This window comes from Vombatus ursinus, unplaced genomic scaffold (assembly GCF_900497805.2).
Source record: "Vombatus ursinus unplaced genomic scaffold, bare-nosed wombat genome assembly UNPS02014863.1, whole genome shotgun sequence".
In the NCBI taxonomy this organism is placed as follows: Eukaryota; Metazoa; Chordata; class Mammalia; order Diprotodontia; family Vombatidae; genus Vombatus; species Vombatus ursinus.
In genome coordinates, this window is record NW_020954641.1 from 20,829,723 (window position 1) to 20,843,384 (window position 13,662).

At 41.4% G+C, this 13,662-nt stretch overlaps 1 protein-coding gene across 2 annotated transcripts in view; it reads left to right on the forward strand.

Annotated features, from left to right (window-relative positions):
* The first annotated feature begins 254 nt into the window (after positions 1-254).
* The window catches only part of ATP10B (ATPase phospholipid transporting 10B (putative)), a 334,760-nt gene continuing 321,352 nt past the window's right edge, over positions 255-13,662 (forward strand). For both annotated transcript variants that reach the window (XM_027842047.1, XM_027842049.1), the window contains exon 1: positions 255-551. The gene's annotated coding sequence lies outside the window, so the exon portion shown is untranslated. The remainder of the gene's footprint in view (positions 552-13,662) is intronic.

Here is a 13,662-nt window from a genome sequence, read left to right on the forward strand (position 1 = left end):
GGCTTCTCTAAGGAAAGCAACCACGGGTGTGGGGTTTGGGGGAAGAACCAAGCTGGTTGAACCAGCTGGACAGGGAACTCCTAGGAACTGGAGAGGAGGAGGGAGCAAGAGGAAAGAAGCCCAGGACAGGATTTTGGGGAGGGTGAAGGATCCCAGGAATGGAGAGAAGCTGAATGAGGGAAAGAGGGTGGGGCAATGGGGTGTAGTGATAGATTGTGAGGGACTTTACTGATTGTGCCATTAGGTAGCGGAGCCCCTCGTGGGAAGAAGGATCAAGCAGATTGTGTTCTATGAGCTGCTGCCCTGGCTTTTTTCTCAAAGGAGGAGCTGCTCCCACTCGCCTTTTCCTTTGACATTTCTGGGCCTGTCCTGCCAAGAGGAGGAGCTCTGCCCCCCACTCCTTCCTCCCCATTCCTCTTTACCCCATAGAAGAGATGAGATAACTAGTGGAACCTGCTGGCTAGCTCCATCCTCGCATTAAAGCATCCTAGCAGCTGGGAGCCACACTGCCGGCCTCCCCAAGTCACAGCTGTGCAACCTACTCAGAGGAGGTAAGCTGAGAGCTCCGAGCTCTTGGAATGAATTGGGAAGAAGGGGAATGTCTGTCCTCCTTATTCCTGGGCAGGTGGTCTCTCTTTGGAAGAGCTAACCACCCTGAGTCCTTCTTTTCCTTGGATGGAGGTTCGTAGGCTTTAAAGCTTGAAAGGATCTTGGAGATCATCTCATTCAACTCCCTCATTTTTGCAGATGAAAAAAGAGAAGCACAGAAAGTAGAAATGGCTTGCTTAAAGGTCACACAGGGTGTAAGTAACAGTGCTGGGATTCGAACCCAAATCCAGTGATTTTTTTTCTCTAGACACCACAATAGTTGCCCTGGATTGTAACATCATCCTCAATCTGAGCAGTGGAATTGGAGGGATGACTTCTATAAAACCCTTTGGACTCAAGAACCTATCATTGAGTTAGAGATAGGTAGGGGAGTTGTTGTCACAAGTTGAAATGTTTTAATTATTTCAGGCTTAAACAACGTAGTGCAGTGGGAAAAACATTGGATTTGGATCCAAAAGACCTCAGTTCAAAGCTTGGCTCTGCTACTTACTACCTATGTGTCCTTAGACAAGTCACTTAACCTCTAGGTTAACTTCTAGAAGATCCCATTTCCCCAACTTTACAATGAGGGGCTTGGACAAGGTGAGCCCAAAGGGCCCTTTTGGCTCTAACATTCTATGAATCTAGCTAGAGGTTGCATTCAGATGCACCAATTGCTGCTATCTAGGGCTCTCTTACTTACAAAGACGATTCCTTTAAATAAGGTTGGAAATGATGTAGTCTATCAAACAGAACAGGAGCAAAATGAATTGATGATGTTGATGAGGAAGGAGGATGAGGATGGTGGAGGTGCTGGTAGTTACAGCCTACTGGATTTTAGATACCTTCAGAGCAGGAGCAGTGCGCCTCTTTCCCAACACCTAACACAGTAACCTGCTTCTAACAAATTCAGACTAAATGTTTATTGCATAATGAGTGAATGAAAAGTTAAAATTAAACCTTCCCATCTGAGCTGTCTCTGTGCTCCAAGGGTCTACAACCCAGATGGGGACCAACTTCAGCATAAAGTATTAAGCAGAAATGCCCCCCTTGCCAAGTAGTGCCTTTGTATGTTGTTTGGGAGTGAAGTGTGTTGTCCACCTGTGGTGGGCAGATTTGGGGAGTGGGGAGGAATGATTCCATAGAAGGAACTCTACACCTTCTCCCATTACACTTAGAATGTGTCAGGTTCTATTTCCAGCTGTCCTGACCCCCTTAGGCAGTGTTGACTGCTGTGTTGTTAATTGCTGGTTTGCTGGAAGGAGGAGGTAGTATGAGGTAAAGGGAAAGAAAGCAACTCTCCTTTTGTTAAAAGTCAATAGATGTGGTCACTATTTCTATCTAAGTCTTTCCAGACTTAAGGTCAGATGGGGGGGGTGGGGGTCTGAAAAGACACAAAGGTAATAAGGATAGCTCTGAGGGGATACAAAGCCATACAAAGATTATATTCTCCCCAACTCCCAATTCCAATTTAATAGAGAAAAATTCATTATGCATGGGTCCAAATGACAACTTCATAATTATATGGTGAAGAATGAATGGTTAGACAGCAGTTTGTCTGAAAAAAAAGGGAGGAAGGGGTGCTAGACTGATTTAAGGTGAATATGTGTCAACAGTTGAGATACAGCAGTCAACCAAACTAAAGTGATCTTGGCCTCCATTAAGAGAAAGAAAGTGAGAATCCCACTGTACCCTCTCCCAGCCAGGCCACAATTAGAGAGTTTTGTAGTCAATTCTGGACATCACATTTAAGGCAGGACATTGATAAGTAAGACTAGTTTTCAGATAAGAATGACCAGGTTTGGGAATCAAGTTCAAGCCTTATGACAAATCAGATGAAGGAATTGTGAGTATTTGGCTCAGATGAGAGAAGACTTAGGTGGGGGGACATGATGGCTCTCTTCAAGTGTTTGAAAGGCTGTTATATGGAAAAGGCTGTGTTCTTATTCTTCTGGTCCCCAGTGAGCAGAACTAAGAGTTGATAGAAGTTATAGAAAGAACCGGGGGTAGGGGGTGGGGAGGATATCTAATAATTAAAGTTATCCAAAAAATGGAATGGGCTGCCTTGGGAGGTGATAGATTTCTCCTCCTCTCTAGGGGTCTTCAAGGAAAGACTGGATGACCAATTGTTGAATATATTAAAGAAGGGATTTTTGTTCAGGTATGAATTTGACTATATGACTACTGAGGTTCCTTCCAACTTTAAAATTACTCTTCAATGACTCCTGGGGCCACACTAGGGAAAAGTGTGTTATTTCTTGATGTCTATTACTCAATTTTTGGATTTGGGAAACACTCAGAAACCACTGTCAACATACCTCCCAGGCTGTCAGTGGCATTGGGGTTTCATAGTCAAGGGTAAATTCCAAAGCAAACTGCAGCTGGAAACACCCAACTAGTTCTTTAAAAAGTGGGGGAGGGGGGCAGCTACATGGTGCAGTGGATAGATCACCGGCCTTGAAGTCAGGAGGACCTGAGTTCAAATCCGGCCTCAGACCAAACACTTGACACGTACTAGCTGTGTGACCCTGGGCAAGTCACTTAACCCCAATTGCCTTAAAAAAAAAAAAGTGGGGGAGGGAAGAGAGAGGCCCTGTAGAAGGAGAATCAACACACTGATTGCCGTAGGTGGTGATTTCTAAGGCCCAATTCTAACATTTTATGAATCTAGAGATTGCCTTTGGAGAGGCCATTAACTCAGCTTTACAAGAATTAGGAGGTGAGTTCTTTCCCCAGATTTATATCAAATGCTTCCAGAACGGGTATTTACAGGGGCAAAAGTACTGCTTGGTCTATAGCAATTCTGGGAGGAACTAATTCAGTTCTCCCCAAAAAATGAGAGAGAGAAAGAGAGAGAGAGAGAGAGAGATGTAATCAAATCCTAAGGAAATATAGGCTTATTTTCTCTCTACAATTCAGTTACACTTACCCAACCTGACTGTGCAGTCCAAACTGACTGATGGAGATAAGCAACTCCCATTCTCATTACTCTGGCAAACCTGCTGTTCTGGACACACAGAAATTCTGTTGATTGTAGAAATGCCTGAGGATCTCGTCATGCTCATAAAGTTTTGAAGGTCTTGGGAGTTAATGCTTCTCTGCCCTGCTAAGTCAAACCACACTCGCAAATTCCTGCCTCACTTTATAGCTATTTCTGCAGACTAGGGTTTGTGAATTTTTTAAATTGCTGTTATTTGGGATCTAGACCTGTGATTTTATAGGTGTGGAACTCTTGGTGTAGAAACTTCTTCCACTAATGCAAATGGGAAGTTTGGCTATAACTTATAATCTGAATGTGTTGTCTGGGTCACTGAGAAACAGTGACCCGCCTATGATCACACAGCTAGTATACGTCAGGAGCATTTCTGATTCTAAAGCCAGATCTCTGGCCATTATGTCATGCTGATTCTTATAGCAAAAAGACACTAAACTAGGAATCAGAGAGCTCTAGTTCCTCATCCTGGCTTCACCACTGACTGTAGTCTTAAAAAAATCATCTAACATCTCTTAACCTCTGTAACATAGGATAATTCTATTGCTTTATGTACCTTAAATGGCTGTTCTATAGCTCACCTATTTGAAGGCTCTTTGTAAACCATAAATCATGATACAAATGCAAGATATCATAACATAATCTTTGCATATCTCCCCCCACTCTCTCTGCCTCTCTGTCTCTCTGCCTCTCTCTGCCTCTGTGTCTCTCTCTGCCTCTCTGTCTCTCTCTCCCTCTATGTGTGTGTATGTCTCTCTCTCTCTGTGTCTCTCTCTGTGTCTCTCTGTGTGTGTCTCTCTCTTTCTGTGTGTCTGTGTTTGTGTGTGTCTCTCTCTCTCTCTGCCTCTGCCTCTCTCTGCCTCTGTCTCTCTGTCTCTGTCTCTCTATCCTTGTCTTTCTCTGTTTCTTACTCTCCCCTCCCCCCCCATTCATTCTTTTCAGTGTATCAGCCTTTGGTAATAGACCTAATCATCATCCATCATTCTGTTCCCTTACAGCTGTTATTCAGTTCAACTCAACAAATATTAAAGCAACTATTCTGTGCAAGGCACTGTGCTGTGCCCTGAGAATCCAAAGAAAACTGCAGAACTAGCCCTGTCCACAGGGAGCTTTCTTCCTAGTGAGGTGACATGACATCTATACATATGAGTAAATAAAAGTATATATGAAATACCAGATAATTTCAAGGGTGAGGGGGTTGGAGAGTGAGGTTTATATCTGGGGTAACTGAAGCAAGGCCTAATAGCATTGACAGCCTGTGCCCATGCAGGATGCCAAACTGGCAGGTACTGTCTTCACAGTTAACTATGTGGCAGTTACATTTGATGCCCCATATTTTTTTAGTGAGTGGCTGAAATAAAGAAGTGGCTCCAATAGACAGAGGTCTAGACCAGACGACCTCTCAACATCCCCTCCCATTCTGTAATTTCATTATTCTATGAATCTCAAACACATTGTTTCAAATCCATTGGAGTTAGCATCTCTGTGGGATCCATGGAAAGTTGTTTAAAGAGCTGAACTCTTTTGGTCATGAGGAATCAGCTGAAGAGGGCCTTTATTTCCATCATTATCATCACTAGCACTTATACAGTGCTTTAAGGTTTTGCACAGTACTTTACAAATATTTGATCTTCACAACCTTGGGAGATAGATGCTATCATGACACCCATCTTACAGATGAAGAAACTGAGGCAGAGGCTGAGTTTCTTAGGGTCACACAACTAGTGCCTCATACTGGATCTTGAACTAGAGCAGTCCAGTACTCTATCAACTGTGCCACCTAGCCAACTCTTTTTTTTTTTTTTAAATCGTGGTTTGAGAATGGTTATTGCTAGTTGTGGTGGCAAACACCTGTAGTCCCTGGGACTGGAAAGGCTGAAGCTAGTGGATCACTTGAGTGTGGGAGTTCTGAGCTAAATAGGGCTAAAGCCTATTTTGGGTAGCTGTGCTAAATCTAGCACCAGTATGGTTATCTCAGGATAGGGGAGCAGGGGGCCACCAAGCTGCCTGAGAAGGGTGAACTGGATCAGTTCAAAAGTAGAGCGGGTCCAAGTTTCCATGCCAATCAGCTCATGAGTGGCTAATATGCTTCTGGCCTGCCAGGTCAGGAGAATCAATCTTTTAAAAAAAATTTACCTGAAAAGGCTCAAGATGGTCTTTATGGTCAGATTTGCAAAGGGGGTGAATTATTTATTTCATATGAGCTAGGAATCCATGCAGCAACTAAGAAAGTAGATACCAGGTCCTACTGATCCATGGGGCATACAATAAAAGCCATAAAATCCCTCACTTCCCTCTTTCAGTGAATCATTGTGTGGTCATTGTGACCCTTTAACCCCAAGTGACCTTAGAAAACAAAAGTTTTAGCATAGCATTCAAGGCCCTACACAAGTTGACTCCAAACTGCCTTCCCAGCAATGCGAACTGCCCTTCTTCATGCTCTTTACTCAAATGAAATTGGACAGCTTATTATTTCCTGGTAGTTTTCCACCTCTGAGTAACTGCCCATGCCCTTCACCAAGAATGCTACTCCCCATCATCTCCACCTGTTGAAATCCTATGCCTTCATTCTTCAAGGCCCAACTCCAATGGCACATGCTCCACAAAGCCTTTCCTTATCCCTTCCCAGCCAGAAATGATTTTTTTTCCCCTCTGACAAACACTCATTGTGCTTCACACCTCTCATCCATGCGTCCTTCTTTGAATGTAGCATTGGCCTGTGAGCTCCTTGAGAACAAGAGTGGCCTATCTTGGCATTTGCCTATGTCTAGCAGAACAGTCAGTTCATGATAAGCGCTCAATAAATATTTGTTGGATAAAATCAAACAAGGCCTATTACAGATGTTTGACACCATGTGGCAGGTTGTTGCTAAACCTGCCTCCCTTGTTTTTCCCATGGCTCTCCAGTCTCAACCCAAGTGAGTGACTTTTTTTTTTTAATGCTTCATCTTATCTTGCCACAGATGGGTTCATTCAATGCATAGCTACTTTTTTCTGATAAACCTTTTATTAATGTGAACACCATGTTGAGTTACCCTAGACCTGGAGTATTTTTTTATTGGTTTTCCAGGATGTACAATTAGCAATGCCTCTCTGCTTCTGAGTATAAATAAAAGGTCAAGGACTCCTTTTGGGCACCTCCAGTTTTCCTTTGTTTCCTTGTTCTATTTTGAGCTCAATCTGACAAATAGCTCAATTTAAATATAAATAGTGAGAGGTAATCCTTTCCATGCTGAGAAATAATCAGAATTATGGTAGGGAAAGGGATTAGCAGGCTAACTGAAAAGGAAAAAAAATAGCTTGTGGACTCTAGCATCTATATAAGAAAATATGAAGCATATGTAAATTGTTGGGGTATGATGTAAATGTAGTATTCTTCATCTAAAGGTGATGCTATTGACTCATCACACCGATATATGCTATGAGGTATTTTTCTAGTAAGATCAGATTATAGGATCATAGAATGAAAGGGACCTCAGAAGCCCTCTGATCATCCCTCTTCATTTTACAGATGAAAAAACTGAGATTCAGGGAAATTAAGTGAGTTTCTCAAGGTGACACAAGTAAAAATCATCAGAGATTGGATTTGAAAACAGAATCATTTCTCATCTAACAGTGAGCATTTTGGGGCCGTACATCCTGAGACCAAGGAATAAAGTGGGGCCTGAGCCCCTAGGCCTGGCCTCGTGAACACCAAATTCTTACCACTCTTAGAATTATAAACTAAGTGGGTTTCATCCTAAGAACTCTTCTGCACCTATCACAAGATCAGGTCTGGGTCTCATCTACCTTGTACTTCCAGAAGGCAATATTCAGGTCACCTCTCTTAGCCCCTTCAATTTGAACTTCTGCCTTCTCATTTACAGTTCTTCTGATCGATGCTACAAATCTCATCTCTTGACTCATGCTCCCCATACATCTTCAAACACTTATTCTGCAAGGTCTCTTTCTGGGCAGGGAAAGTGACATGGTCAAAAAAAAGAGTACATCTTATTTAGAGACAAACCTTTGCCCATCTTTGACAAAAGAAAATCAGTCTGTATATTTTCCTCGTTCCTTCCCTAGCATCTTCCTTCTGAGTGCATTACAATTTATCCTGTATACTATCATGTACATACATAGCTATCTAAGCCCCTTGAGGGCAGGGACTGTTTTTATTTTTCTTTGTATCCTCAGTGCTTAGCTAAGTGTTTGGCACACAGCAAATACTTAATAAATGCTCATTGCCATCTCTGTTTTTCTGGGGTTTCCCTCCCACAAATGCTGATTCATTTTATAGCCTGAAATAGAATTTGTTCTGGAATGTGCCAAGATCTGGATAATCTTAATCTTGAATTTAGGGTAAAATCTTTGTCTCTGCCTCTGATTTATTACTTTTAAATCTCTTCCCATCTCCTGGCTTCCTTCCAGCTAAAATCCCACCTTCCACAGGAAGACTTTCCCAATCTCTCTTAATTCTAGAGCTTTCCCTCTATTGATTATTTCCAAAATATCCTGTATATAGCTTTTTTTTTTGTACATGGTTATTCACATGTTATCTTCCTCATTGGACTGTGAGATCCTTGAGGACAGGAACTGCCGCTGTTGTTGTTGTTGTTGTTGTTGCTTTTTGTTACCTTCCCTTATATCCCTGGCACTTAGCACAGTGCCTGCCACACAGGAAATTTGTCAACTTCTGAACAGGCTGCCATCTATTAATGAAAACAGGTCTTGGGGTTTGATCATCTAAGCCACTATGGTCTCCTAGTCATGGACTGAGCTACAAGGCACCTCAGAAATCATCTGACCTAATCCCATCATTTCTACGTGAGGGAACTGACTTCCACTGAGATTAAGTGACTTGCCTAAGATCACACCATTATTAAATGGCAAAACCACCATTCAAACAAGTCCCCTGACTTAAAATCTAGCACTCTTTCCCTTATACTGTTCTGTCTTTCTCTCATATGCCTTTATTCTCTCTTCTTCTTCCTTTTTTGTCAAGTAAATAGCTGTCTGACAGTAGGCCTTGCCATGATAGCTACTCAGTAAGTTGACTTCAGCATTGGGTTGTTTTAAAGGTTGTGGTGTAACACTGCAGAGAGATGGTGACACGTCTATGTTTTCAGACTAACTCCCTCCCCCTTGAGGAATAAAAATATTCATTTCATACAAGTCCACGCCACATCTCCTAGAGCAATGACACATGTCCCTTTGCTATCACAATGTAATATCTGTACACATGGTCAAAACCATGAAGACTCATGTCCTTCCCATGGATACTTCCCATTGTCATCCTGAGGCAGTCTGTGACAGATAAGATACTATGTGAGGTGATTTGTGGTGAGAGGCTTCAGCTCTTGAAGGAAGACCTGTGGAAGGAAATAGCAAAGGAGACTTTTGGCCCATGGTGGGGAAAGCTCAGCCCTTCTTCTCCAAAGGTGAAGAAGCCAGCCCTGTCCAATGTATCAGGATTGAGGAGATGAGCCAAGACCTGGAAATAACTCTTTATTTCAGAGCTTATGAGATATACACATCAAAAAGGTTTTGTTTTGTTTTTCCCAGAAGAAGGGGCTTATATTACTAGCCTTGAGTTTATTTTTCCCTGACATTCAGACCATAATTTCTGCCAGAGATGAGAGATTACCTCAAAGTTTTCCATCATTGTTCCTCTCTAGAGCAAATATTTTTAACCTGGAATCCACAATTTCCCAAGGGTCTATGGACAGATTTCATGGTATCTGTAAACTTGAATCAGAAAATAAATTTTCATCTTTCTTTCCAGTAACCTCTGGTTTCCTTTGTTGTCCTATATATTTTATCTTATGTATTTAAAAGTATTACTTGCAAAGGGGGTCTATAGTTTTTACCAGACTGCCAAAAGAGTCTATGAAAAAAAACTGTTTAGAACCTCTGTCTTAGAGCATGAAGTGAAATTTACATCCATTTCTGCCAAACCCCAGGGAGGTCCTATTCCTTAGCTCCCTCATATGGTTATTTTTCTTCATTTTATCAACCAGTGTTAAAGAAATATCAAAATCATCACATTGGAACTGTAACCAAAGGTCATCTACACTCTCTAAAAATCTACACTTTAAAAATCCCCATTAAAAAAAAATTCTCTTTTGCTGATGGGAGGAAAAGAATCTGACACATTTCTAAAACACAACTGAAGCCTTATTACATGGATGAACAGATTTCTTCTAACTCATTCCAGGCTCTCATATCAATACAATCATTTCTGAAACATTGTGGTTAGCCAGCCCTGAGAAAAGCAAAGACAATAAATACAGCATTGTTAGCAACTTGAGGTGGGTGAAAACAGAAAGAGACCTGACAGAAACAGCTAGGTTTTACCTGTTTTGAAGATCACATTTTGAAAGTAGATTTAGTATTCTGTAGGAAGGGGTATAGGTTGAAAAGTACTGCAGAATTGGAAGTACAGCATGGCTGGGTTGACTAATGGATAAGGCCTGAGGGAATGGGAAACTTAGTTAAGAAAGGGAGGTGGTGAGGGAACAGGGGATTATTGGGGCCAGAATGGATAAGGAAGGGCCTACATCTAAAAACTTTGGAACTGATTGTGTGACATGGGAAACACTGGCACAGAACTGCTCAGCATAGCGTGCCCACATCAGAGAAGGTGCTGTGCTCTATGAGCAAAGCACAATTGAAGTAGCTCAAAAGAAACTCAAGATGTGCACATTTAGAGAATCCACCCCAAATGTTCACATGGGCTATTTGTGCCCAACCTATGGCAGAACATTCCGAGCTCATATTGGTCTGATCAGCCACAGTCAGACACACTGTAACTTGACCCTAGCATAGTGATGCCATTTTGGTCCTCTTCAAGAACAAAGGACAACAACCAAGGTGGAAAAGACCTTAGAAGCCATCTAATCCAATCCCTTGATTTTATAAATGAGGAAACTGAGGCTCAGATGTTAAATGTGATTGTCCAATTCTATAGAGTTAGGAAATGGCAGAGCTGAGATTTGAACCCATATCCTTTGTCTCCAAATCTAGCATTCTTTTCACTTCACCATGTTGTCTTGCTAGTAAGCAATCAATACTGAAGTTTCTAAACCTATTTATCCGTTCTATCCCAGGCCATTTTTCTTCCCAAGCACTGGCTGGAAAGTTTCACCGGCTTCTTTATTTAGCTTGTACCAAGAACCAATTGTGTGTATACCTGCTGTTTTTCAGTACCGGAGGACTAGGGGAATAGGGGAGTTTAGGTTACAGGTAAATGCGGTTGTTTCATAACAGGCCTTTCTTCTCTGTAACATTCATCTTTCAGGACTGCTACATAGACCTTGATGGATTTTGTTAACACAGGGCTCCAAATTCTGGGAGATATTTCTGGAGCAGGGTAGTCTGTTTTTAGATAACTATTAATTCTGGTCCTTATTGACACTAGGCACTGGTTGCCAACTGATATTATTGTCACAGAAGCATCAAATTGGGTCCAAGTGCCTTAGCTTACAGGGAACTATAGAACCCCTATCTTCTATCCAGTGCCAACCATTTTCTGAACAATTTAATTACATGTGGGGTGCTCCCTCCTCCCCTTCATTATTAACAAGTTTATATTTGGCCCAGGGAAGGGCTGCAGCAGTCTTGTGACTCTCTCTCCCTCTCCCTTTCCTTCTTCCTCTCTTCCCATTTAAATCAGAGCCAAATACTTAGGGAGATGTCAGTAACTTAACTCTTCCTTTCAGTAATCTAAATTCTTCCTTTTCAGACGGACCTGGAGTACATTAGTTCTCAAGCCTCACTCTTTTCCCAGGTGACCAGCAGTGACTCTCTCATCCTCCCTCCAGATTCTAAGTCAAACTTAGGATCATAGAATTTTGTAGAGTTAGAGCCATAAGAGGCTTTAGAAGCTGTCCAGTCCACATACCCCAACAAAAAAATTTACAGATAAAGAAGCTGAGGCCAATAGATGCTAAGTGACTTGCCTAAGATCACACAGATAGAAAGTAGCCGAGGAGCTAGATTTGAAACCAGGACCTCTGGCACCAAATGCAATGCTCTTTCCACTATACCATGTTTTACTGTTAGGGTAGCTGATCTCATCCCCATAATGTTTAGATACCAGGATCATGCTTATACTTAAATATCTCAATGGTTCCGTAATTTTACTGATGTGGTATTCCTTCCAATGATATAGGTAACAACCTATCTTTTCCTGCCCATCTTGTAAAACTCTTGTTTATATTCTCCCCCAAATCACCCACGGGGTTTCACCCAACATCAGTCAATTAGTCAAAAGATTGTTATTAGCCACTTACTTCGTGCCAAGAGCTGTGCTTGCATGGATGAGTTCCTCCTCATTCTTTTTGGCTCAGCTCCTTCATGAAACATTCCTGGATGCCCCACCCCAAACCAGATATCTCTCCCCTCTTTGGAATCCCATTATACTTTGTTTATAACTCCTAAAGCACTTATCACACATCCTACCTTGTTCTATAATTATTTAGGTACAGGGATTATATCTGCCATTAGGTCATAAGCTCTTTGGGAGCCAGTACTATTTTGGCAACCTAGTAAATAGATTGTCAGATTTGCACCTACTTCCCAGGATCGTTATGAAGATCAAATGAGCTAATAAATATAAAGCAATTTTCAAAGTACTATATAAATGCTATTGGTGTTGTTGTTATCATCTTCTGTTGTACCAAATATACAACTTTGCACAGTCTTCAGTGAATAAATACTTGCTGAATTGTAGAAAAGATGGAAAATTTTCAGTTTTCTTAGAAAACTGAATTCTTATTATGAGATCCTTATCCATATGAGCCCATTACCTGGGGGATAGCAAGAGAAGGGAAAATCACAGAAAACAGATAGATGTTTTGGGAAGAAAGGATTAGGAGGAACTGGATTGGGAGGGGAGGGGGGAGAAACATGGGATTAAAATCTATATAGTGGTGTGGGGAGAGCATTATTTGAAAAATAAACAGACCACATATATGTTGGCTTTCTTTTACAAAATGCTTGAGTTTGAATGAAGCTGAGTTCCCAATGTAGATAAACTGAAACAAGGGACCTTCATATGTTGTTGGTTAATAGCAAAAGTCAAGGATCTCCTTCTTCTCCCCTCCACTCCTCATTCCGCTCCTTTACAAAGCAGAGGGCTTTGTGCTTTGATCTTCTGGGACATTGTATTTTGTGTTTTAACAAACAGCTTTGGAACCATGAAAAAATTAAAACACATGATCACATGCTTAGGGATGAAATGGATTTTAGAAATAGTCTAGTGATGACCCCTCATTCCCAGATGAGGAAACTGAGGAACAGATAATAAGTGGTAGTAAGTGTCAGAGGCAGGATTCATATACAAATTGTCTGACTATCTGCTGAGCACACTTTCAGCTATACAATGCTCACATACATCATGCTGGAGCAGATTAATGGACCATTTAGTTGAATATTCTGTCATCTTCAGGGAGAACATGGGAGTTTTGCTCTCTCACCTCAGAAGGTTAGTGATGTCCTCCCCAAACAACACTAGCCATCAATTTAGCTTTAACCTTCTTAAACTTGTAAGTGAAGTGCTAGCCCATCAGGACAGATATACTAGATATAAGATGTCTGTGCAAAGGACAGACATTTTGTGAGAAAAATGCAGACCATATGACAGTTAAATTACATAGGTTCTATACTAGTCAAATAGCCAGACTGAAGGAATAGTCATTGATGGTTAAATATAAACTTGAAAAGTCCCTAGTGGAGTGCCCCAGAGATCTGTAGAATGAAAAACATCATCCTCTTATGACCTATAAGGACCCTTCTAGTTCTAAATTTATTATCTTATAAACTAGACATGCTTAGCCAGGAGTAGAGAAGACTTGGTGAGACACATACTACCTTCAAGTATTCGAAGGAAGGGCTAATTTACAGAATAGGATCAAAGATCCAGAACTGGAAGGGATGTCAGAGAGGTACCTTCCATCTGCTAAATTTTATAAGTGAGGAAATTCAGGCCCAGGGAGGTTAACTGAACTACCTGTGGTCACATAAGTAGTTAGGGTCAAATGCTAGATTTCAACCCATGTTCCCTGACTCTAGAGACAATCTTCTTTTGACCTTAGAGTGTA